This window comes from Geotrypetes seraphini, chromosome 10 (genome assembly GCF_902459505.1).
Source record: "Geotrypetes seraphini chromosome 10, aGeoSer1.1, whole genome shotgun sequence".
Taxonomy (NCBI): domain Eukaryota; kingdom Metazoa; phylum Chordata; class Amphibia; order Gymnophiona; family Dermophiidae; genus Geotrypetes; species Geotrypetes seraphini.
Window position 1 is genome coordinate 37,791,807 of NC_047093.1, and position 27,120 is coordinate 37,818,926.

The 27,120-nt window shown below is 44.4% G+C and overlaps 1 long non-coding RNA gene across 1 annotated transcript; it reads right to left on the reverse strand.

The window, feature by feature from the left end:
• Positions 1-3,493: 3,493 nt before the first annotated feature.
• LOC117367725 lies at positions 3,494-7,287 on the reverse strand. Its single transcript, XR_004540828.1, has 3 exons — positions 6,443-7,287; positions 3,775-4,203; positions 3,494-3,690 (listed from the first exon to the last, which is right to left on the reverse strand). It is a non-coding gene; the product is annotated as an uncharacterized LOC117367725 (long non-coding RNA).
• Between the last annotated feature and the right edge of the window lie 19,833 nt (positions 7,288-27,120).

Here is a 27,120-nt window from a genome sequence, read left to right on the forward strand (position 1 = left end):
GAAGGGATGGAGTCTGGAGTTGGCAGTTGGCAGTTGAAGAGAAGGGCACAGATAGGAAGGACTTACCAGCTGAGCGGAGCTCACGGGGGGGGGAGGGGGGGTGTTCATAGGAGGAGATAAGTGAAGAGGGATAGTGAAGGGTGGAGTGAGTGCCTTCTAGTGGCTGGATTTAAGGCTCGTGTATGCAAGGATTGGTAAGGAGTCTTGGTGCTTGACCCTGGCTGAAAGACAGTTGCTACAGTGACCCATCTAGGTAGGGGGTAGGATTATATAAGGGTAAAATTCCTGTCTACTGGCAAAGTTACATGGTGCAGGGAGTCATAAGAACATAAGTGCCTATGCTGGGTCAGACCAGAGGTCCATCGTGCCCAGCAGTCCGCTCGTGCGGCAGCCCAACAGGTCCAGGACTTGTGTAGTAGTCCTCTATCTATACCCCTCTATCCCCTTTTCCTTCAGAAAATTGTCCAATCCCTTCTTGAACCCTATTACCGTACTCTGTCCTATCACAGCCTCTGGAAGCTCATTCCAGGTGTCCACCACCCACTGGGTGAAGAAAAACATCCTAGCATTGGTTTTGAATCTGTCCCCTTTCAGCTTTTCCGAATGCCCTCTCGTTCTTGTAGTTTTCGAAAGTTTGAAGAATCTGTCCCTCTCCACTTTCTCTATGCCCTTCATGATCTTGTAAGTCTCTATCATATCCCCTCTAATCCTCCTCTTCTCCAGGGAAAAGAGCCCCAGTTTCTCCAGTCTCTCCATCTATGAAAGGTTTTCCATACCTTTTATCAAACGTGTTGCTCTCCTCTGAACCCTCTCGAGTATCGTCATCCTTCTTAAGGTATGGCGACCAATATTGAACACAGTACTCCAGATGCAGGCACACCATCGCCCGATACAACGGCAGGATAACTTCTTTCGTTCTGGTTGATATACCCTTCTTGATTATACCTAGCATTCTATTCGCTTTCTTAGCGGCCGCTGCGCACTGTGCCGAGGGCTTCATTGTCTTGTCCACTATTACCCCCAAGTCCCTTTCTTGGGTACTCTCAGTCAATAAAATCCCTCCAATCGTATAGCTGTACCTTGGGTTTCTGCTTCCCACATGCAATACTTTACATTTCTCTACATTGAACTTTATCTGCCATCTCGTCGCCCACTCCCCTAGCTTATTCAGGTCCCTTTGTAATTCCTCGCAGTCCTCTTTAGTCCGAGCAGCACTAAATAGTTTGGTATCGTCTGCAAATTTTATTATTTTGCACTTTGTCCCTGTTTCTATATCATTTATAAATATATTGAATAGCAGCGGTCTGAGCACCAACCCCTGCGGAACACCACTCGTGACCCTTCTCCAGTCCGAGCTGTGGCCTTTTACTCCTACCCTCTGCTTCCTCCCCACCAACTAATTTCTGATCCATCTGTGTACGTCCCCTTCCACCCCATGGTTCTTCATTTTCTGAAGTAGGCGTTCATGGGGTACCTTGTCAAAGGCTTTTTGGAAATCTAAATATACGATGTCTATGGGGTCCCCTTTGTCCATCCGTTTGTTAATTCCTTCGAAGAAGTGCAGTAAGTTCATTAGGCACAATCTCCCCTTGCAGAATCCATGTTGGCCTGTGATTAGAAGTTTATTTCTTTCAAAATGCTCATCGATGCTGTCTTTTATCAGCACTTCCGCCATTTTCCCCAGAACCGAGGTTAGACTCACCGGTCTATAGTTCCCCGGGTCACCTCTTGATCCCTTCTTGAAGATGGGCGTAACATTGGCTTTCTTCCAATCCTTTGGGATCACGCCTGTTTTCAGGGATAGATTGCAAACTTGCTGTAGTAGTTCCGCTATTTCCTCCTTTAGTTCTTTCAGAACCCTTGGGTGGATTCCGTCCGAGCCCGGCAATTTGTCAGTTTTTAATTTTTCTAACTGCCTGCGTACGTCTTCAAGGCTTACTTCCATGGATGTTAGTTTATCTGTTTGGGCTCCTTTGAAAATTTGCTCAGGTTCCGGTTTGTGGGATGTTTCCTCTTTTGTAAATACAGACGAAAAGAACATATTTAGTCTTTCCGCCACTTCTTTCTCCTCCTTCACCACTCTCTTCCTGTCTCCGTCATCCAGCGGTCCCACCTCCTCCCTAGCTGGCTGCTTCCCTTTAACGTATCTGAAGAACGGTTTGAAATTTTGTGCTTCCTTGGCTAGCCTTTCTTCATATTCTCTTTTGGCTTTTCTAACCACACTGTGACATTCTTTTTGATGCTTCCTGTGCTCTTTCCAGTTCTCCTCAGTTTTGCCCTTTTTCCATTTCCTGAATGAATTTTTCTTATCGCTCTCTTCACTTCTTTGGTTATCCACGCCTGGTCTTTTGTTCGATTCTTTTTGCACCCTTTCCTGAATCTCGGTGTATGTAGATTTTGCGCCTCGATCACCGTGTCCTTGAATAAAGACCAGGCTTGCTCTACAATCTGCCTTTTCTTTGAGATATTCCTAAATTTCTTCCTTACCATTACTCTCATCGCTTTGTAACTTCCTTTCTTGAAGTTAAAAGTTGTTGCTATGGTTCTCTTTCCCTTCGGTATTCCTACTTCAACTTTGAATTTGATCATATTGTGATCGCTGTTTCCCAGCAGTCCCACTTCCACTTCCTTCGCAGGTCCTCTTAGCCCATTTAGGATTAGATCCAGAGTGACATTCCCTCTCGTCGGTTCTCTAACAAGTTGATCCATGAAGCAATCCTGTATAGCCTCCAGGAATCCAGTCTCTCTGGCGCATTTTGAGCTTCCAAGACTCCAGTCTATTCTAGGATAGTTGAAGTCTCCCATAATAATCGTGTTACTTCTTTTGCATTCTCGCTTCATCTTGGCTTCCATTTCTTCATCGATAGCTTTGGTTTGCCCAGGTGGACGATAGTACAGGCCCATATTTATCTCGGGCTCTTTCCTTCCCAGTATTTTAACCCATAGCAATTCCAAATTGCTAGTCGTCGCTGCTGTGTCCACTCTGATCGAGTGTATGCTTTCTTTTCCTCCTTTCTGACCTGACCTGTCCTGGCGACAGAGTTTGTACCCTGGCAGTGCTGTATCCCATTTGTTTTCTTCATTCCACCATGTTTCGGAGACCCCAATGATGTCTATGTTCTCAGTTTTGGCCATGACTCCTAATTCCCCCATTTTGTTCCTTAGGCTCCTTGCTTTAGTATATATGCAATTTAGGTCTTGGTATTTTTTTGTCTTCACTTCCTTTTGCTGTGCTTCAAATTTTATTTTCTTCTCTTGTGCTGCGATCCTTTTATCCTCCTCTTCTGGCTTCGTCAACTCCTGTGTTTTGCCCATTATTTCTTCTTCAGCTGTCCTGAACGCGTCTTCTGTGATGTAAAGTCCCTCCAGTTCTTGAATCCTGTACTTCAGTCGACCGACCTCCTTCTTCAAGCTTTTCAGTTCCTGACACCGACTGCATACATACAACTGCCTCCCAAAGGGGAGGTAATCGTACATATGGCAGTCCGTGCAGTACACTGGGAAGCTCATCTTCTGGATTCCCTCTGCTTCCATTGTTGTCTGCATATTTGGAGTACTCTCTATTAATGTACCGGTGCCTTTTGCTTGTGTGTGTGTGTGCTCTCTTCTGTACCTGCTTCTACCTTGTGTGTGTGTGTGATCCTTCTGTGCCTGCCTCCTCCTTACCTACAGTGCCTTCTGCTTCCTTACCTTGCTAGTCTTCCCTGGTGTCCTTGGTGCGTGTTCCTTCTGTGCCTGCCTCTCCCTTACCTTCAGTGCCTTCTGCTTCCTTACCTTGCTGGATTCCAGTCCTATTTCTTAATGAGTTGGAGTCCCAACAAAACAGGTGAAATCATAAAATAAAAAATAATAAAATTTCTGTTAGATTCTATCTGATTATTATAAATAGCTACCTCCAGAGAAATGCATCCAACTGAATTCAATTCTTGTATCAAATGAGCGGACAGGCACTTAGAACAAGGCCACTCATTTAATAATACTGTAGTTTCTTTTACTATTGTAATACAATACATTTCATTTTATTAAAACAGAATTAATCAATTGTGCTGCAACAACTTGACCTTCAAAGCCTTCTGGATTTTATCCAACAAAAACGTCCATTTTCAGTTACTTGAGAACAGAGGTGAGATATCATTAAACTTGGAAGAAACTGAGATTTCCAGTTTCATCATCTCTCTCCAGATTTCCTCCAGGGTAATCTTGCTGGGAAATCACAAAACAAAAGTGAACATGCTGTCAATTTGAAAATTGGTGCAACGGCTACAGATACAAGATAAACACAGTCTTTGTCCCAGTGTGGATGGTTTATCAAGGGCTTCCCTAATGTCTGCCTTAATGACTCATCTCACCAGTTTTGCTGCTTTTGATCCCATTCAGGACTGATGCAAGAGTAGGCCTTGTACCTCCTTTAATAAACTTTCAGTCTCCTTGGTTTGATTGCTCTAATATTTCCCCTCCCAAAAATCCTGTGCAAACGTATCATACTTTCAATTATTGTGGGGGGGGGGGGGGGGTTGTGGTTATTTTGCATATATTAAACATATGGAGGACCCTTTCCCAAGCCATTTCCCTGACTAAAAAAGGCTTTTTCAAAACTGCCCACCCTCCCTGCAGGTAGGGTTACCAAATGTCTGGATTTACCCAAACAAGTCCTCATTTTAGAGGGCATGTCTGAGCGTCTAGACAGTTTTTCAAAACCAGGCACTTTGTCTGGGTTTTGAAAAGCAGATTGCGTCAGGAGGAGCATCTGCGCATGTGCGGATGCCCTCCTTCCCGATGAGCAAGCTGAAAGGGTGGGGCTAGGGGCGAGGCTGGGGCATGGTGTGAGTATAATGGGGCAGGAATGAGTGGAACTGGGTGGGCCTGGGGGGGCAGGTCTATGGGTACGGATTGTACGTACGTAACATCTGGTAACCCTACCTGCAGGTAAAGTACATACTGATGGTTCTTCAAGTTAGAGCGGTTGATAGGAACTGTTATTTGGCTTTGACTCTAACAGCTCTTTACCTTCTCCAAAGAGCAGCTGATCTAGGTGACTACCTAATCTTACCCATGGTTAAGCCGGTCCTGATCTTGTTGGCACTGAATGTAAGTTCCCAGTGGTGATAGAGTTTAGGATTGCTCCAGAGAAGAATGTGTACCCGATATATAAGTGCTTAGATGGGATGCTGTGGCTGAGATGGGATGCTGTGGTTTTTGCACTTTGTTTGGGTTTTGAAAACCATTGAGCTTGGGGCCATATCTGGAGGGCATCTGTGCATGCACGGATGTGACATGATGACATCATGCACATGACATCATCATATTATATGCACAGATGAACTCCAGATGAGGCCCTGAAGAGATGGGGTTTGTGTGGGGTCAGGGTTGGGGGAAGAATGGGGCAGGGCTATGGATGGAACGGGCGGGGCTGTTCATCCTCTTTTTTTTAGGACAAAATCTGGTAACTCTACTAACAGCTCTGGGTTGAACTAGACCTGAGCATTCAGGGCAAGGCCATATCCAGGTCCAGCTCTGAATATCTGGGTCCTGGATGGCCACTGGCGTTATCCAAATGCTGGCCGATATCAGTTTTGTAATAAATCGCTCACTTCCCAATATAATTAGTCTGCTCCTTGTTTTTGCTACTGCAACAACTGACGGATCACCACCTCTTCTTGTGTGTTTCATGATCCTCGGTGCCAACACCCGCATAACAACCTGACCATACTTAGGGCAGGTATTTGTGCAGTCGTATCCAGGTACTGCTGTGATTAATGGTGGTGTCCAGATTACTTCCAAGTCAGACAGTTAAACACAGTGGAATAGTGAGGGTGAGTGGTGCCTGGGATGGTAGAGCCTCTCCCCCACCCCCCCTGCTCCTTCCTGAACCCCCCCTCTGCCCCTCCCCTGTACCTCATTAATTCTCCCAGTGTGAGCAGCATTGCGGACTTGCTGCCCATGTCATTTTGGCTCTCCCTCTGATGTCACTTTCTAGGCACGGAACCCGGAAGTGACATCAGAGAGAGCTTTCACCAACGCGGGCAGCAAGTTCATGATACTGTTCACGCCGGGAAAATGAAAGAGGTACGAGGGGAGGGAAGGGGCGCAACAGCATGGCGGGGGGGGGGGGAGTGGATGTTGCTGTGGAGGACAGGTGCTGGCACCCCCCCAAGACAGCGCCTAGGGTGGACTGCCTCCCCCACCCCTTACTACGCCATTGGTCCAGCAATTTTCTACTTTTTTTATTCCATATTTTTCTAACGGAACAAAAAAAAGAGGACAATCACTGGACTAAGTGTATAACCCTCAAAGGAGACTGCCCCAGCTTTGTTGGTTAGGCTGAGAACTTTTCAGTGGCCCCTCATATAGACTGGAGTCCAGACTCTCACACGTATAACAGTGAAATCAGCCTGTTCAAAGAGGAATCATGTTAAACTGATATGCTGTGGTCGTATTTTACCTTTTATGTCTCCACATCTCTGCAGCTGTTGCCCTGCCAGGATTTTATTCGATTAGTTCCAGGGTGCAAGGCAGATGGTAAGGGCTGAAGACAGTTCAGTCTGTATCTGGAGTAAGTGGTAAAAGCCCCTGAATACATAAAGAATGCAAATATGAACAGCACAGCTTCTGGTTATATCTTAGTAGATTTTAGTTTAACATTCTTTAAGAAAATAACCATTTAGAGAGTGCCAATCCTTTGAGTATCACAAGACGACATGAGCATTTAAATATTTACAGATTCTCAAAGCCTATTTTATGCTTCAGTAGTCAGTACTGTAGTTAAAAAATATTAGCTCTCCTGTGACTTATGAGTCTTTGAGCATAAATCATCTTCCATTTGGAGCAGTGATTATGTGAGAGGTGATGGTGTAATGTAATAAAGTTAAATCTGTGTTGAGTAAGATAAGCCGAAAAAGGCTGGGGACTGCCGGCTTAGAGCAAGAACAGTACTGTGCGTTGAGAACCAGGGAAACTAGGGGCTAGATTCACAAAGCAAACCGATCATGTACCAATCGGTTTGCAACCCCTTAGCGACCAAATTCCCCTCCAGCCCGATTCATGTACCTCTCTGCCGACCATCCTCCAATCTGCATATGCAAATGAGGGAGGGACATTCAAAAGTAGGGAAGGCAGCGATTCACGACACAAAATTCTCGGTCCGACTGGGTTGGCCGATCAACTCCTAAAGTGACTGCTGGGGACCAGTCGCACACCTCTCTACCGACTCTTCTGCTCCATTGCTGCCCTGCATTCTGCCCTGCTCTCTGCTGCCCAGATCTCGCTGCCTGTTCCAGGGGCTGCAGAAGCCCTGGGGCAGGGGGGGAGAGTAGTGCCTGTTGGCTCCCTGACTTCCAATTATGCTGCATCTAGCAGAAATCAGTATTAGCAGCCTTCCCTGCAGTGCGAGCCCGCGGGTTTCAAGCGGGGCTGCACGCCACAGTGCTGCCCCGCTTTAAACCTGCGGGCTCGCACTGCAGGGAAGGAGGGAAGAGACTGCCGCCAGTGGAGATAGGAGCAGGAGAGTCGGGCCCAAAAAAAAAACCAGTATAAAAAAAAGGGAAAGCAGATGGTCTGCGCATGCGCGGTGATCGTCCACTAGCGATCCGGGCAGGCAGATGGTGGCGTTCCTCCGATCGCCCCCATCTGCATATTTTTCTTTCGTGAATTCGTCGGACCTGCCCGTATCGGGCCCAATCGGGCAGGTTAGTGAATATGGCCCTAGGTCTTGAGTCTCACTCCCACTCTAGGCATTCACGTGGATTTAGGCAGGTCACAATATCTCTCATCACCATAGGCACCACTTTGATTGTAAGCTCTCAAGGACAGGGAATCTATAAAGGTTGTCCAAATATTGACATTAATTGCAACTAATTAGGATTTGTGTATGGATCTGCCTTCACGCTATTCTATAACACTGTGGTCCAGATTCAATAAACGGTGCCTAGATTGGTGTGCCTAGCTGATCTAGAAGCCTAACTTAATTAATTAGGCTTAATCAGCGTCGTTAAATGAAAAGTATCATTAAAAGAAATTAAAAGCAATAAAAAAATTAACTGGAAGATGCCTACCAGTTCAAGATAGGCATCTACTCCGAGGAGCCTACCAGAAAGTAGGTATGGTTTGACGGCACACTTATTTAAGCATAAATGGAATGCGTTTAAGGTTTCAACGCCTACCAGCACTTACGACCACTTAGGCACCTAGCAGATGATTGACAATTATGCTCAACGGTGGCTACAAGTTCAGCGCTGTTTACAGAATCAGGGCCTGTATGCCTAAATTTTCTCTCGTGCAACCCAGCAGGGGGTATGGTCATGGGAGAGGTATGGGTGGGTTAGAAGCATTCCCAATATCTAGGTGCAATGTTATAGAATATTAAGGTTACACACCCAGTTTGTATACAGGATTTCCACCAGGTTTCAGCAGGCGTTAGACCCTCATGCCCAAAATTGGGCAAGGGAATGCCCGCTAAGCACTATTCTATAAAAGGTGCTGATCCCAGATCACCCTCTATAGATTACTGCTCAGTGTGGATTCTTCCTGGTGCTTAACTTTGGGTGCTCTTCAAGCCTGTATTGTTAATGCTATAAGCTTTCATATTTATTTTTTTATTCAATTTTCTATACCGTTCTCCCAGGAGAGCTCAGAACGGTTTACATGAGTTTATTCAGGTACTCAAACATTGTTCCCTGTCTGTTCCAGCAGGCTCACAATCTATCTAATGCACCTGGGGCAATGGGGGGGGGGGGGGGGGATTAAGTGACTTGCCCAGGGTCACAAGGAGCAGCGTGGGTTTAAACCCACAACCAAAAACACCCTCACTCATCAGGGTTAAATCATCCAGTCTACAGATGGCCAAATTCGCTCAGTCTGTAAATTTCTTTCTTTGAAATAATCAACAACTGGGTAAATATTTTTTACTTATCCTTTATTGCAATACAGTTTGCTTGCCCCCCCCATTTATGTGCCCGACGGGACCCGTTTCGCACTAAGTAAGAGAAAGCCAAAATAAGTGCTCCCTGTTGGAACCCTTGAGAAAGCCTGTTTTGGCGAAACGGGTCCCGTCGGGCACATAAATAGTGGAGCAAGTAAACTGTATTGCAATAAAGGATAAGTAAAAAAATATTTACCCAGTTGCTGATTATTTCAAAGAAAGAGATTTACAGACTGAGCGAATTGGGCCATCTGTAGACTGGAAGATTTAACCCTGATGAGTGAGGGTGTTCTTGCTTGTGGAGTTGTCCGATTTACTTCACTTTCTGTCTTCTACATTTTTCTGCTTTAAACCCACAACCCCAGGGTGCTGAGGCTGTAGCTTTAACCACTGTGCCACACTCTCCCCTTATAAAGAGATGACAGACATACTGACTCAAAAACGATTGTGCTTAGTTCAGAGATGGGTAAGATAGATCCGAGGGGCAGGGGAAGCTCTAACATGGTTGAAGTAGCATGGTCTTGGGAAGGGTTCACAGTAGAGAATGACACAATGACAAAATTCAAACAATCAAGTAAAAGACGTCTATTCAACCAATGGGTAAATTTTATTAATAAAAATGGTTTATATTCCCAGTTATAGTCCCAACTAGGATCCATTGGTTGAACAGACGTCTACCTTGCCTTTTATTGGATTGTTCGGACTTTTAAGGCGGGTGTTCTTCTCTTTGCTTGACAGTGACAAAATTCATCACCGTCCCGGTCCCCATGGATAACCATGGGACATCATTTCCATGTCATTTTATAAGGAGAGAGGGAAGAATCAGAGTATGAATGGGCACAACCACTGATCTTGCATTGAAGAATGCTGGTGTAGAAGGACTGAGGTTGAGATAGGCACTAGAGAATGACAGTTTCTGGTATCCAGATCAGATATTGTTATGTCACAATGTTCCACCAATAAGAGCCAAGCTTATCAGTGATGTCACAATGGCTTCATTATCTTATACTTGGCTCACATAAGAATCAGAGTATGAATAGGCACAACAACTGACTTTGTATTGAAGAATGCTGGTTGATAGACACCAAAAAATGACACCGGATGGTTAAAACATAAGACCATAAGCGTTGCCATACTAGGACAGACTGAAGGTCCATGAAGCTCAGTATCCTGTTTCCAGCAGTGGCCAACCCAGGTCCTAAGTACCTGGCAGAAACTCAACAAATAGCAACATTCCAGAGCTGAGATTGTGATGTCACAAATCTAATCCAAGTGTCTAGTTTTTAGTAAGGTTGACTGTAAAGATTCGGCCTCTTTTGTATATTTTATTTATGATTATTTTGTTTTACATGATAATAGCATGTATGTTGTTTGTAAGCTGCCCAAAATGGTAGATGGCGTGGGATAGGGTTACCATATGGCTCCAGAAAAAGGAGGACAGATTGAGACATCTGGGTTTTACTTCCATTTGTTTCAATAGAAGAAAAGCCCAGATGTCTCAATCTGTCCTCCTAGTGTGAGATAAAAGTTTTTAAAGTAAGTACTGTAAATATAAATAAATAAATAAATAACTGTTCCAGAAATTTAAGAAATAAACATGATCAGATCAGTTCTGGAGCCCATTTATCAACTTCACAAGCTTAAAAGATACTCATATCCTTGTTCAGTCCCAGTGTACAGTACTTTACCCATGAGTTTGAATCTCTGGCTGCTCCCACCCATCCCCTCCTCATAGCATTCCTAAATCAGCAGATAGCGGAATGTAAGGTCAGTGCTAAAGGCAGCCAGCCAATTACATTCTTTCAATTATATCAACATGCAATGTGTGTGAGGGTAACCCCTTCATTATCAGAAGTTTTATCCCCTTCCCCTGTTCATAGATCTGGAGGTGAACAAGTAGTCTTTCACAGGAACATGTGCAATGTGTCAGGTCACTAGTGACAGGGTGACCTCAGTGCTAAAGAATTCTGGGAATTCTAGTTTCTGGCAAAAAAAAAAACCAACAACCAGGCAGCAAAACTCAGAATGCTTTGGAATATGGCCTTAAAAGGGGTAGAAAGAGAGCAGCCCAGCCTGTCCTAGTGAACCAAAGGCATGAAGTCAATACTCTTCACCATCACTACCAATCTCATTTCATTTTCCTTGTGGTTTTGTCCACTTTACAGCTAATGCAGACCAGACTTGTACAAGTGGAAACTGGAAAGAGTACTCTGCAGCAACTTAAGAAGGATTTCATCTCACAGGGTCCTCCAGCTGCTTTACTTTATGTGGCTTACTTGCCTTGTGGTTTACTTCCGTTCTAGACTGCCCGGCTGCCAAAAAAATCCATGATGCAAGTTTTTGGAATTTCAGGAGCAGAGCTATGTGTTGACCGACTGCTGCTACTGGAGTAATTCTTTTCCCTCCCCAGGAGATGAAAATCTACATTTCTTCTTTCAGAAATAAGTTAATACGTAGTAGCTGTCTTCAGAAATGCTAGAGATATCTTTGCAATTCAGATTGAAAAGGCAAAACAGAATGAGAAAGGAGACTTTACGGGTAGTCCTTGGTTACTCTACCATCTTTTCAAGACAAGCAGTAAAACAGAATTTTTTGGACACCAAAGGCTGGAGAATGTGCTGGCAGACAAAGATTTCCCCCCACTGCTGATCTAAAAGCAACGCTTCACAAAGTGAAATTTCCAAAGAACAATCAAGTAACTTGTCTCTATATTCACCCTGTTTCTTGTCACAGGCATGCAGGAGACAGAAATATACTGTATGGGTGCATTTTTTATCTGGCAAGAATCCTCCCCTCATCCCAATTCCATGTGACTCTCTTTCTTCCTCCAGTGCCCAAATCAGTTCTGGTGCAGTCTCCACCCTTAGGGTTACCATATGGCTCCAGAAAAAAGGAGGACAGATTGAGACATCCAGGTTTTACTTCCATTGATTTCAATGGAAGTAAAATCTGGATATTTCAATCCATCTTCCTTTTTCTGGAGCCATATGGTAACCCTACCACCCCCAACCCATTTCATGTACACCAACACAATTACTTCCTACTCCCAATCTCTTCATCCTGGTGCAGGTCTCTTTCTTCACTTCACCCACTCACTTCAATGCAGACCACTCATATCCATTATCCCTGAGACATTCCTTCCCTCTACTTGTTCAGCTCCTTATTCTACTCTTTAACCAACCCATCATTCTCTTCTCTTCTTTAACCCCTATCACGTCACCCAATTGCCTTAGCTCTCTCTACCTACTGCAGTCCTCTCATTTTGCTCTCTACTTAGTACCTGCCCACCACTTGGCTGCAGGACCTTGCTCTGTTCTCCAGGGCCTCACTTGGGTTTGAAGACTTCACTCCAACAGGCCTAAAGATTGCTTGGTCTTATGGTTGCTAGATTTAAATCTCTATGTTTGATTATCAAGGTCCTCAGAGAAAATGGGCCACAATAATTCAAGAAGAAGCTAACTTTTTATACACCATCGAGACCTCTGAGGTTCTCTCAAGGAGCATCAATATCTATACCCTTATCAAAAGAAATTGTATGATGTGATACTCGTCAGAGAGCCTTCTCAGGAGTAATCCCCATGCTCTGGAATTTACTCCCAAAGGGGCTCTGTATAACTCTAGACAACCTCTACCTCAGCCTTTAACACACTGGATGACTGACTGTTCATTCATTCTGCACCAGGACTAGCTTGCCACACACACTAACTAAATCAGTTCCTTATATTTTGTTCAATTTGCCTTGAATTTAGCCTCCAATCTGTTTAACCCAATGCATGCTGTACCACCCATCTTGTCCCCTTCTAATATCTGTATTTAACCCCTTAGCTATAAGATAAGCTGTAATATAGAAAAGCATTAGCATCATATCTATGTTATTTGAATGTCCTGATTTGTGTTTATTAGAAGCTTCATAAGTATTATGTTTCCCTTTTAGTATGTATTATTTGAATTTCAGTGCTGTTAATAAGTATATTTTTGAAACTGTTTCACGGTAGTCCTATTATTAAGTTTCAATTTACTGATTTTAACTCTACCTCAATACCGTAATTATATTTATGTTTATATTTGGTCTTTTTACTACTGTTATGCTGTTAACAAAATTGTAAGTTTTATGTTGAATTATACCTGCTGTACACCACCTTGGTTGAAGCTCTTCTTAAAGGCGATTAATAAATCCCAATAAATAAATAATAGTTATTCTGGGAAAATAAACTTAACAGTAATAGGAAATAATTCTCAACTTAATCGCACACCAGTCCTCAAAATTAGGATCCAAGACTTAAGAATCGGAGTGATTAAAGTACAAAAAGGCAACCAAACAAAATCACATTATCTGATACTGAAAAGGAGCTAATTATTTCTTACCGTTAGGTTTATTTTCTGGATTGAAAGTAACTTTAATATTATGTTTTCTTAATTGCACTTTCTGTACAAGATGATATGCTTGTTAAATAATGTGAAAATCTTTAAATAAAATAATAATAATAATAAAAAAATAATAGATATTCTGGCAAGCATTGAGACTCCTACCAGCCTTGCTACTCTGGCCACTGGCTCTCCTGCTTTCTTCTTGACTGATGAGTCCTTGAAACTCCACTGTCCCACTGCTGTGGCTAAACACCACTATGACTAAGTCACTCTGGTTCCACATTGCCCAACAATCCCTAACACCATCTTCCTATCGTCTAGAACCACTTTCAATATGCAAAGCTCTTCCAAAACCCTTGGTGTGATCGCAGATTCTACTCTTTCATATGCACCACAAATCTCTGAGAAAAAAAGACATCTTTAACATGGAACATCTGCATTTGATCAGACCCTTCTTCCATGAATGCCACTTTGCTCTATTAGATCAAATGCTCATTCTATTTCAACTTGACTACTGCAGCTCCTTATATTTATTTATACTGTTCTCCCAGGGGAGCTCAGAATGGTTTACATGAATTTATTCAGGTACTTGAGCATTTTTCCCTATCTGTCCCGGTGGACTCACTATCTAATGTACCTGGAGCAATGGGGGGATTAAGTGACTTGTAGCTTTAACCACTATGCCATACTCTCCCCTGTTCTCCAGGACCTCACTTGGGTTTGAAGACTTCACTCCTCCAAACAACTATACAGACTACAGCTCATCCAGAATACGGCAATTGAACTGATATTCAGGCTCAGGAAATTTGACTCTGTAATGGAATACTATCACAAGCTCCACTGGCTACCCATGACCTCTTGGAGCTCCTTCAAGGCATCATGCATTACATTCCACATTCACAATGATCACTCATCAGAGGAGCTAATCCGATTGTTCTGAAAGCTTTACTTCATATCTGCTCAAATCACAAACACAACACAGATGATCCTCCCCTCACCCAAAGACACCAAGTGCAAATGCATACCTATGCCGCCTTCAAAACATGGAACAACCTTCCACAAGACATTAGACAAGAAACTTGCTATCTAAAGTTCAGAAGGAAATTAAAACCATTTCTGTATGAACTATAGGCAGACAGAGCTAGTAACAACAGCTTCAGACCTTCATAACAAATTACATAGAAATGCTTCCATTCATTAGCTATGGCATTATCTCAAATGGTAATCTACAGTATACTAAGTATGCTTTAACCAGTTCTTTAGAATCATCTGAGGTTTCTTGCTTCAGGGTCTTGCTGCATCATTGTCAGGTAGAAACCAACGTTTCAACCATGATGCTGTGGCTTTCTTCAGTGTGTTCTCTGAAGTCTGCAATGTGACTTTGTAAATAGTGAGTTCAATGACCTGCTTGGGAACAGGGCAGTCCACCAATTTGAATTTTGGCGGGAAAGTCAGTTGGTCAGAAATTAGAGTTTTGTTGTGAAAGTCCATAGAATGAAAAAAAAAAAAAGGTCTCTGGTAGGTTTAAAGATGTTTACCCCAAGGAGCTGGGTTAGAGAACATCAATTTATACATCAATTTATCAATTTATACCAGAGTATTAATTTTGAAAATGCATCCCCTCTTTTACAAAGCCATGCTAGCAGCTGCTGCTGTGGTAACTGCCTCAAAGCCCAAAGGGATTTAAAGGGCTTCGGGGCTTTTGCTGCAAAGTAGCAGCTAGCGTGGCTTTGTAAAATAGGGGATACATTTTCAAAATTAATACTCCAATATAAATTGATCAATATCTACCCAGTCAGGATCCTAAAGGCCTTATAAAAAATACTAAAGGAACACACATGCAGCCTCTTCTAGGATGGATGGTTTTGCAGCTAACTTCCTGATGCCATGCATGCCTGAGAAAGGCAGAGTAACTGGTGTGTGGAGTGATACAGTGAATTATTTCTGCCCAAAAGCAAACATGAACTATAAGCTGGATTTTATTATACCGTGCTTTTAAACTAAACTAAACCTCATATTTATATACTGCATTCTCTCTATAAAGATTTACAGGTACTCTAATAAATGAGGGAAAAACATAATAAGAATTAGTGGTTAAAAAGAGGGTAGTGAGCTTTACATTTTAGAGGAAAGCCAGGTTTTCAGATGCTTCTGGAATAATTGGAAGGAGCCCAGATTCTGCAGCAGAGCAGGAAGATTATTCCAAAGCTCAGTGATTTTGAAGAAAAGAGATTTCCCTAATTTTCCTGCATAGATGACACCTTTTAACGAGGGGAAAGATAGTTTAAGTTTTTGGGTGGATCTGGTAATGTCAGGTCTCGAAGAATTCCAAGATAGTGGAATTAGTGGAGGAAGAGTGCCATGTAGGATCTTGAATGTTAGGCAGGCACATTTAAAGTGAACCCTAGAAATTACTGGAAGCCAGTGAAGTTTTGACAGAAGCGGGGGAAACATGATTGAATTTACTTTTTGCGAAGATCAACCTAGCCGCAGTGTTCTGGATCCGCTGAAATCTTTGAAGACTTTTCTTGGTTAGGCTTAGATAGATGGAGTTACAATAGTCCAGTCTGGAAAGAATGATCGATTGTACAAGGACAGCAAAATGTGGTTGGCGGAAGCAGGATCTCACTTTTCTCAACATGTGAAGACTAAAAAAACATTTTCTTTTTTTTTTAACCAGAGTTGAGATGGTCATTACAGGAAAGTGTAGAGTCAATAATGATGCCAAAACTTTGCTTGCGAATTCAATCTGCAGTGTGAGACCAGAAGGTAATGAAATGAGCACAGCCTGATCGAAAACTTTTTATGTTTGAGCAGCAGCTTTCCAAGCAGGAAAAGGATTCAGTGGTCTAAAATGTAAATAATCAAGGCATGAGGTGCATCACTGAGCATGAAAACTTAGCTACCTTGACGTTCCTTTTTTCTGTCTTGCTCATTAATTTGGATTATTATTAACCACTAGCTGAATGACCCCTAAAGTGCTCCTTTCAGGAACTTCAAAAGATCAAGGGGGAAACGACTAGTAACTGTGATGCTGCAGCGTCTTCGTGACAAAAAAAGCACAAAACAGCTGAGTGCTGGGCTTGATTAGAAAGAAAAGATAACGAGACAGTTTTAAAAACAACATTAGCACTTAAGCTGCCTCTCATAAATGGTATTATCCCTTTGAATTTTCATAGGCTCCAGTTATTCCAGGTTGGGGTAGAAAAGGGGGTAAACGGGAGCACTTTCACCCCTTTCTAGTCTCTCTTTCTTACCGTGTACCATGGCTTTATATTGGCAGTCATTTATTTATTTAATTCTTTTTCTAGTCCGTTGTCCCCATAGAGCTCAGAACGGGTTACAGGTTTAACATACATAATTTCTTCCCCCCCAAAAGCTGCATCTCTTTTTTTCTGACTTCCAGTCGTGTCTGGAGGGCCTCCAACATGCGCGGATGCGTGTGATGTCATCCGCGTATGCATATTGAAGGCCCTCCAGACGCGGCCGGAGCTCGTGGCTTTCCATAACCCAAACTGCCAGGTTTTGTAGGGTCCAGATTTCCCCAGACATGTCCTCCTTTTGAGAACATCTCCGGGTGTCTGGACGGCTTTTCAAAACCCAGCACTTTGTGATGCCATGGCGACTTTGTGACATCATCGCGATGCATCCGCGCATGCGCGGATGTCCTGCCTGGCGAGAGCAGGCAGCAGGGGGTGGGGCTGGGGCAGGATTGGAGGCGGGACCAGGGCGGTATTGGGGGCTTGACAAGGTGGGGATGGGTGGAACTGGGTGGGCCTGGGGGCGGGTCTAGGGGTCCAGATTTTCCAGACGGAAAATCTGGTAACCCTAAGGTTTTGGAAAGTCCATCCGGGAACCTCTAAAAAGAGGACACGTCTGGTTTTTCACAGACATCTGGTAACCCGATTTGTTCCAAATCCTAGAGGTATGGGGGAAGGGAAGGGGGCACATGTGTGGAGGGGGAGGAATGGGAAGAGGAATGGGAAGAGGTGGAGGCGGAGAGGTGGAGGGGTGGAGGGGTGCTGGTGCCCCCACCAACAAGGTGTCCAGGGCAGACCACCTCCCCCTTACTATGCCACTGACCTTATCAGTCAAGTTTTCAGGATACGCACAATGAATATGCATGAGATAAATTTGCATGCACTACCTCCATTCTATGTAGATCTCTCTCATGCTTACTCATTGTGGGTGTCCTGGCTATCCTGTGCATGAAAGAAGAGCAGGACTTGGGAGTGACAGTATGTGATGATCTTAAGGTGGCCAAACAGGTCAAAAAGGTGATGGCGAAAGCTAGAAGGATGCTAGGGTGCATAGGGAGAGGTATGGTCAGTCGGAAAAAGGAGGTATTGATGCACCTAAATAAAAAGGGAAGAAGATGGGAAGGGGCACACATGGCAGAGGGGCAGGGAAGGAGCAGGAGGGGGCACGAGAGCCACTGCCCCAGGCACCTCCCACCCCCGCTACGCCAGTGCTTCTAGGCCCAAAAGAATTCACTTTTTGTCAAGCTAAACATCTATTAAGCTGAAAGTTCAACAAGTCTTTTCTTTTCATTGGGTCTGTTTTATAAATATAGCATTGATCAAGTATGAGCATTGCCCAATCAAATAGAGACACAAATGTAAAGGCAGTGAAATGGTATTCTGAAGACTAACAAATTGTGTGAACACAAGCCAATAAATAGAATACAGTGGTACCTTGGATTACGAGCATAATTCGTTCTAGGAGCATGCTCGTAATCCAAAATGCTCGTTTATCAAAGCGAGTTTCCCCATAGGAAATAATGGAAACTCGCTTTGATACTTTCCCCTCCCCCCCACGAGAACCAACATTACTCCCCCCGAAGGCCCCCCCATGATCCAGCACCCCTCCGCTGCGATCCGGCACCCCCCCCCGACGCGAGATAGAACGTGAACCCGCAGGCCTTGAGCATGCGCAGATGCTCAAGGCCCAGCAGAAGAGGAGGCCGATCTTCGGGCACCGGCACCAACGCACAGGACATGCCGGTGCTGGTGCCAGATGACGGTAAGAAGCGGCGGGGGGGGGTGCCCAATCGCGTTGGGGGGGGCGGATTGCATCGGGGGGTGCCGGATCACGGGGGAAGGGTGCCAAATCGCAGGGGAGAGGGTGCTGGATTGCGGGGGGGGGGGGGGGGGGAGGCGCTCATAAATCGAGCCATGCTCGGTTTCCGAGGTACCGATTTTGCAAATGTTTTGCTCGTCTTGCAAAACACTCGCTAAACCGAGGTACCACTGTATTTTATATATATATATAAAATTTATGTGAAACGGGATATCCTCAGTGTGAGAGGTCAGCGAGGGGAGGAAAAACCTCCAGCGCTTTGAACAGCAAGGCAAAGGCTAATCAAACCCCTGCCAGCACACCATCATCGGATATCTCACGTGTGCATCAACAGAAATTGTGGAAAACAGTGTAATAAATAATTATAATATTCACACAAGTGCAATCTAACCAGAAAACCACTCCGAGAACCCCCTAGTCAACTCCCAAAATGAACTCAGACTTAGCTTGGATTAGATGAAAACAGTTTTCTTCGATTAGGCAGGAAAGTCCATGGAATCACCGCATTCAGAGATCCCCTTATGGCAGGGTTCAACCAAGCCCGGTTTCGGTAACTCAGCGTCCCTTCATCAGTAACCCATCGGAGCTGAATCGCTGAAAAAAATCAATGGCCATTCAGGAGAACAATCCAACCAAATAGAGAAGCAACAGTAATAACACCCACAAAGACTTTGCTCTTACTATTGTTCAATTAGAAATAACACAAAGGTGGAAATTATCCTGCTTCCTGGCAACAAGCCAAGTACTGTAATTAGTTGATTGCTAATTTTAATTCCAAGCAAAAATTTACAGATGCAAAAAAGAAGAAAAGGTGTTGGGGAGAAAACTCTGCTGCACGACCTTTTGTTGCGCAGGAGTTAAGATATAGAACTCTTTGGCAGGTCAGAGACAGAATTGTCGTGAAAAGGGTATGTTTGGAAAATTACTTAAAACACAGTTATTTGTAGATGCCTTTTTCTAGACATAATTTTCTTCTCTGGTAGAATTGATAAACTGCTTATGATTGATATTATGCAAAGTTATGCCATTATTTTCTAGCCATGATTTTAAGGTTGGTTTGTATGTTCATTTTATTATGTTTCTGTTTTAAAACTATGTGTGTAAATTTTGTAAACCATTTAGTTGTAAATGCTCTAGAAATTTTTAAAATAAATAAATCACTACGCGCTCCTTAAATCACTTCACTGGCTCTCTATCCACCTTCGCATACAGTTCAAGATCTTATTGCTGACCTACAAGTGTGTTCATTCTGCTGCCCCTCAATATCTCTCCTCGCTTCTCTCTCCTTATACACCTCCCAGAGAACTCCATTCCTCAGATAAGCTGCTCTTAGCTTTACCCTTCTCTTCCACTGCCAATTCCAGATTTCATTCCTTCCATCTGGTTGCCCCCATGCCTTGAATATATTACCTGAGTTTGTCTGCCAAGCCCCTTCCCTTGTTTAAAAGCAGACTGAAAACCCATCTTTTTCATATAGCCTTCAATCCTTAACCCTACTCCTCTGCCCTCCAACCCAGCCAGCTGACTAACTGTTCCCCTTAACTATATCCATGACATCCTATCTGTCTGTCTTGTCTGTTTAGATTGTAAGCTCTTTGAGCAGGGACTGTCTTCTTTGTGACTCTGTATAGTGCTGCGTGCATTTGGTAGCACTATAGAAATAATCCATAGTAGTAGTAGTGTGAGGAGTTTCAGTCTTTGGGAAGCAGAGCTGAGACTGTGATGTCATAATGCCTCATTCTACCAATAAGAGCCAACCTCATCAGTGATGTCACAATGGCTTGATTGTCCTGTACTCCCCTCTGCCCTCAACCCAGCCAGCAGAATAACCATTCCCTTTAACTGTATCCATGACATCCTGTTTGTCTGTCTTGTCTGTTTAGATTGTAAGCTTCTCCGAACAGGGACTGTCTCCTTCGTGACTCTGTACAGCGCTGCGTACATCTGGTAGCGCTATAGAAATAATTAATAGTAGTAGTAGTGTGAAGAGTTTCAGTCTTTGGGAAGCAGAGCTGAGACTGTGATGTCATAATGCCGCATTCTACCAATAAGAGCCAACCTTATCTATAGCGCTACCAGACTCACGCAGAGCTGCACAGAGTCACAAAGAAGAAAACAGTCCCTGCTCAAAAGAGCTTACAATCTAAACAGCCAAGACAGACAAACAGGATGTCATGGATACAGTTAAGGGGAACAGTTAATCAGCTGGCTGGGTTGGAGGGCAGAGGAGTAGGGTTAAGAATTGCAGGCTATATCAAAAAGGTGGGTTTTCAGCCAGCTTTTGAAAATTTTTTGAAAATTACTACTACTACCACTGCTATTATTTTCAAAAAATTTTTGGCATGCAGTTAACACATAGGAATTTATGCTGCATTGGATAATGGATAAAGTTATAATACCTATGTGGCATAAATGCACATAAGGCAAGTCTCTTTCAATTGAAAGGAGACACTTGAGTGAGAGGGCATAGAATAAGTTTAAGAGGTGATAAGCTCAGGAGTAATCTAAGGAAATACTTTTTTACAGGAAAGGTGGTAGATGTGTGGAACAGTCTCCCAGTAAAGGTGGTGGAGACAAAGACTGTGTCTGAATTAAAGAAAGCATGGGGCCGGCACGTTGGATCTCATAGGGATAGGAGGAGATAGTGGATACTGTGGCTGGGCAGACTGGATGGGCCATTTGGCCTTTATCTGCTATCATGCTTCTATGTTTCTATAACCATAAAGCTTTATGACCTCACAATGCAGGTGTAAAGAGCCTTAGCCAATAGGAAGAGGAGATGCAAATGTTAAGAGCCTTAGCCAATAGGGAGAGGAGGAGATAGTGGATGCTGCGGATGGGTAGATTGGACGGGCCATTTGGCCTTTATCTGCTATCATATGTCTCTGTTTCTACTATATATACAAGGGCGTTTCAAAATGTATCAGCAAATTGATAATATTTCATGAAACGAACACCCCTGGCATTTCAAACTCCTGCGCAGGGAAGATACATTCTTAGAGGAAGTGTTGACACTGTCCAATAGATGACATGGGGTACTTAATCGATAGGACACCATCTACAAAATGACAGCATCCTTAGCTATTTACAGGGTAGAGGGGCAGCGAGCAGTCAGATTTTTGTGGTCGGAGGGTGTGAAACCTTGTGAAATTCATAGACAAATGCTGCAACAGTATGGAGATGCCTACATTGGTGAGAGAAGAGTGTACGAGTTTCAAAAAATTAACATGATATAAACATCACCAAATAGAATAATAAAGGACTCGTTTTATCAAGCAGAATTAGAGAGTTTTACTGGGGGCTGGCGAGATAAGTGCTCCAAAGCTCATAGGAATTGAATGAGCGTCAGAGCATTTACCTCGCCAGCCCATGGTAAAGCTCTCTATTGCTGCTTGATAAAACCCGGCAAGAACTTATTACTTAGGAAAATTATACATAACTAGTGTTTTAGCCTGTTACATTTGTTACAGTAACGGGTGCTAGAATAGCCCCACCTATACCCTGACCCTGACTCTGACCCCACCCATGCCCCGCCTCTATCATGCCCGGACCCTGCCTCCCACTGATCCCAGTCCCACCACCTCACCTTTCACCATTTCCTTTGTACCCTTTTGGCCCTCATAGATCCTCCATTGCATTTATCACCTGACAGGGTCTTTACTTACCCGAGGCGGCAGCATCAGTCCTGACATACCAACCTTTCCTCCCTCAGTGCCCCAAAGCAGTAGTGGTCCTACCATTTCCATCTCTCCCTTTCCCCCTTTCACACCCTCTACCATCTCTCTCTGACCCTGTTTCACCCCTTTTGCCATCTTTCCCTTTCCTGTCCCCCTTTGTCGTTCTCCAAGACCATCTCTCTCTCCTGCCCCCTCCACACTCCCTGAAGTCTATCTCTCCCTATCCCCTACCATCTCTCCTGGTCCCCCTAGTAACCCCTCTGTCCTTCTCATCCATCTGTCTCTGTCTCTCTCTCCTTTCCTCACTTGAGTCCAACATCTCTCCCTTCTCTCACTCCCTCCCCCGAATCCATCACCGCCTGCCTCTGCGGAGCTCTCGCAGCTCCTCCTCATCCTCCTCTAGCCAGGCTTCAGCCATCTACACTGGCTCCGGGCTCGGGCGCCGCGGCCTGCAGCCGCCAACAGCCACCGTGGCCTGCAGCCGCTGACAGCTGCCGCGGCAGACATCCGCCTCAGGGGAGAGAGAGATTCTCGTGTGCGCCGGGAAGGGGGGGAGGGAAGCATGACGGCGGCCAATGACGGCGGCAAAGTTACAATGAGGGAGGGAGGGAGGGAGTAGAAGCGCGCATGTGCACTCTTGCCCGCGGGGACCTATAGCGCATGGAAAATGGGAGCATGCAGGTCAGAGTGCTCATGCCCGGCTTAGGCTTTTATTATATTAGATACACTGTAGTTAGTCCTCAATAACGGAGAAGGAGCTAGAGAAATAAGATGGAAATATATACAATTATTAGGAAATTATAAACAAAGAGGAACAAGAAAAAAAAGACTAAGCTCGGGGAAGGGCCAGTTAAATCTTAAGGAGGAGGCTGATAGGCAATTTCTGAGGAGTAAATGAAGCGACAAATCAAAAAAGATTTAATGTACTTCCCCAAGTGAAATAACAGATTTACATGGGCATCTAAGCACAAATTTAGCTCCCAATTTTAAGACCTGGAGTCTTAAAAACAAAAATGGCCTACTTTTCTGATGAGCAGCTCTTGATACATCTGGATACATTCTGACTTTATAATCCATAAACAAATATTCTTTATGCTTGACAAACATCTTAAGCAGCCAGTCTCTGTCAGAGTCATGAGCTAACTGAACCAAAAGTGTAGATGGAGTTAGTGCCGCCATACCAGACCTTTCAAGAAAATATGTCAAGACTATTAACCAATAGTCTTTATTGAGTAGAAGCAGGCTTCTTTTTCCCAGTGGGTAGGTAATAAATCTTTGAGATTGGAGGATAGGAGGCTTCTGGAACTTTCAACACCTCACTTAAATATCTCTTAAACATGTCAGTTAGTGAAATAGCATAAGCTTTAGGAAAATTAATCAGTCTGCTTTCTAAATTTTCTAATTTCAAATGAATATTCCCACTGTCCTTCATCCAGTTTTGACCCCAGGCTTTCCAATGTCTCTAGTTTGGTTCCATAACCTTCGACCTTATACTCTAGTTCAGTCACTTTCTGTTTCATAGCCATAGACTCAGATAGCATTGCAAAACCTATCCTGTATCAAGAAGGAATCTTCCCCTCTATTTTTAAATTGCAAGTCAAGCGTTAACATTCAGATTAATGCGCGTTACCTGCTCCTAGTTCATGTGAAAGCACTTACACCTCCTATTTAGGAGGCAGTAAGGCCCTAAGTCTATAAAAGAAGCAGGGCCGCCATCAGAGCAGTACTACCAGTCCTGCATTCAGGGGCCCGGAGCTGACAGGGGGCCCGGGCTCCCCAGGGTCCTAGGCCACAGTTCTTCAACCGCCGGTCCCAGTGGCATACCTAGGGGGGGAGGTCCGCCCCAGGTGCACAGGAGAGAGCTGGACGGGGGACCCGCGGAGTTCAATACATCTCGAACCGCGAGGCTCGTCTTCTGTTCCTACCTGCCCTGCCGCTCACATGTAGCCGATCGGAAGTGTTCCCCGATGTCAGCGCTGACGTCGGAGGGAGGACTTAAGCAAAGCCTGTCCTCCGACGTCAGCGCTGATGTCGGAGAATACTTCCGGTCGGCTATTTGTGCGTGGCAGGGCAGGCAAGAAACAGGAGACAAGCCTCTCGGCTCAAACTCCGTTTTGCTGATAAAGTTGTAAAGATGAGCTGGGAGGCAAACGCGGAACACAAAAGGGGGGAGGGAGTGCGTTTTGGACACAAGGCATGGACTTGTGAGAGAGGAAGGGAGGGAAAGAGATGCTGAGGTGGGGGATGGAATGGTTTTTGGACACAGAAGGCATGGACTTGGGAGAGAGGAAGGGAGGGAAAGAGATGCTGAGGTGGGGGAGGGAATGGGTTTTTGGACACAGAAGGCATGGACTTGGGAGAGAGGAAGGGAGGGAAAGAGATGGTTGTGTACATGGGGAATAGAAGAAAGGAGAATTTTTGGTCATAGGGAGGGAGTGAGGTACAGATAGTGGCATACCAAGGTGGGGGAGGGTGGGGGGGTGGTCTGCCACGTCCCGGGTTTACATCCCAAGGGGGTGCACAGCTGGCCACCCTCCAGTGTTCTCCCTAAGCCGGCAAACTGCGGCTCTTTAGCTACTTGAGTGCCACCGCCGCCATTGGGAACAGGCCGGCGCCAAGTTCTCCCTGCTTTTCCCTGTGGGGCCGACCAACTCTCGCCACTCGCGTCAGTTCTGACGTCGGAGAGGACGTTCTGGGACAGCCAATCGCTGCCTGGCTGGCCTAGAACGTTCTCTCTGATGTTAGAATTGACGTCGGGTGGTGAGAGTTGGTCGGCCCCGCGGGGAAGAGAAGCAGGACGAACTCGGCGCTGGCCTGTTCCCAATGGCGGCAGTGGTAGCCTATTCCCCAGTGGCGGTGGCAGCATTTTCCCAAAGTTGGTGGCATAGGGGAGGGCAGGGAGAAAGAAAGAAAAGGGGGACAGGAAGCCAGAAAGAAAGAAAGGGGGCAGGGTGAAACAAAGAAAAATGGGGCACGAAGAGAGAGAGAAAGACAGACATACAGAACGAAAGAGGGTGTGGAGAGAGAAAGAAAGAAGGGGGCAGGGTGAGAGAGAGAGAAAAACAGACATACAGAAAGAAAGGGGGTATGGAGAGAGAGAGAAAAAGAAAGAAGGGGCAGGGTGAAACAAAGAAAAAGTTTGGGGAGGGAATGAGGTCTGGAGGAGAGGAAGCATACAGGAGGCTGAAAGAAGGGAAGAAATATTGGATAGTCAGAAGAATAAAGTGCAACCAGAGACTGATGAAATTACCAAAGGTAGGAAAAATGATTTTATTTTCAATTTAGTGATCAAAATGTGTCTGCTTTGAGAATTTATATATGCTGTCTATATTTTGCACTATGGCCCTCTTTTACTAAACCGCAATAGCATTTTTTAGTGCAGGAAGCCTATGAGCGTTGAGAGCAGCATGGAGCATTCAGCGCAGCTCTTTGCGCTAAAAGCCGCTATCGCGTTTTAGTAAAAAGGGAGGGGGAATATTTGTCTATTTTTGTATAGTTGTTACTGAGGTGACATTGCATAAAGTCATCTGCCTTGACCTCTTTGAAAACCCGCGGAAAATAAATGATAATTAACATTTTCTCTGCATACAGCGTGCTTTGTGTTTTTAAAATTTTATTGTTGGTAGATCATTTTGACTTGGCCACAAAGGTAAGGGGGAGGGAGGGGAGCTGCTGAAAGACATCTAGTAATCCTTGCAGGCTTGACTGTGCAGGGAATTATTTTTGTAAAATCATGTTTTGTTATGTGACTGGCATTATTTAGACTTTAATTTCTATGAATGAATAGAATGAAAATGATATAAATTACTTGCTTGTTTTTATGTGCATGCGCTGAAGGAAAGTGGAGAGAGAGTGGGCTGAGGACTCTAAAGGGAAATGGGGAAGAGAGAGTGGGGAGAAGACGCTGATTTATAAATTGACAATTGTACAGAATATTGTTTCTTTTTTATATTCATCCATAGCTGCATGTTAATGATGTGCTCATATGCACTTATTTATCATCATAACATATACATCATCATTAACATGCAGCTGTGGATGTGTAAGGACAGGCTGAGGAGGATGGATGGGAAGGAAGGAAGGTGCACATATCAACATATCGTACATTTTTAACATGCATGATGCAGCTATAGGCAAGTTGAGGAGGATGGGATCATACAGATGTGTATGTTCAGATATGCGCTCAGATGTGTAGTTTTTTCTGATATATTTATTAAGCTTACAGTATTTATAAAAACACATTTGTTACTTGTTATAAAAAATATTGTGCAATTGTAATCTACTTCTGGCCTACAAAAGTCAAAAGAAATCCTTAACTGAGATTTTACATTCAAAAGTGAATTATAGCTACTAGCACTATTATTTATTAGTTATTTATTATGCAGATGTTTGTTAGTTTGTTATTAGTTCAGTATTAGACATATGTTAGTTTAGAATAGATAGGTATAGATTAGTTTAGTTTAGGTTAGGTTAGGGTCCTGCTGAAAGAGTCTACCTTGACATGGTTGCAGGCTTACAAATCTTTTGGTCAAAGAGTGCGGCGACAGAGAAAAGTATGTGTGTATTCGGCCCATGGAAGAAGGGGGGGAGGGGTCGGGGGGGAAGGAGTGCGTGGGGGGCCCAATAGGATTGCTCAGTAAGGGGCCCTGAAAAGAAGCCTAGGTTGGCGAGCCCAGCCGATCTAGGCGTCTAACTTACCCCCCTTTTACTAAGCTGCATGACAGGTTTTGACTGCAGCCTAGGGTGCTAAATGCTCCAATGCTGCTCCAGCGCTCATAGGAATTCTATGAGCATCAGAGCTTTTAGCGCTCTGGACCGCAGTAGAAACCTCTATTGCAGCTTAGTAAAAAGGGGGGGGGCAGGGCAGGATTAATTCATTGAGGGCCCCTAGGCACCCAAGTACACTGGGCCCCCTACCCCGCCCCACCCCACCATGCGCCCAGGCGGAAACAGGAAGCTGCGTCAGAGGGAAGCTTTGGGCAAGCAGTACCGCTTGCACAATTACAGTTCCCGTTGCCTTTCTTACCCACATTGCTTGCTTGACTTACTTTCCATCGATTGGGGGGGGCCACGTTGCCG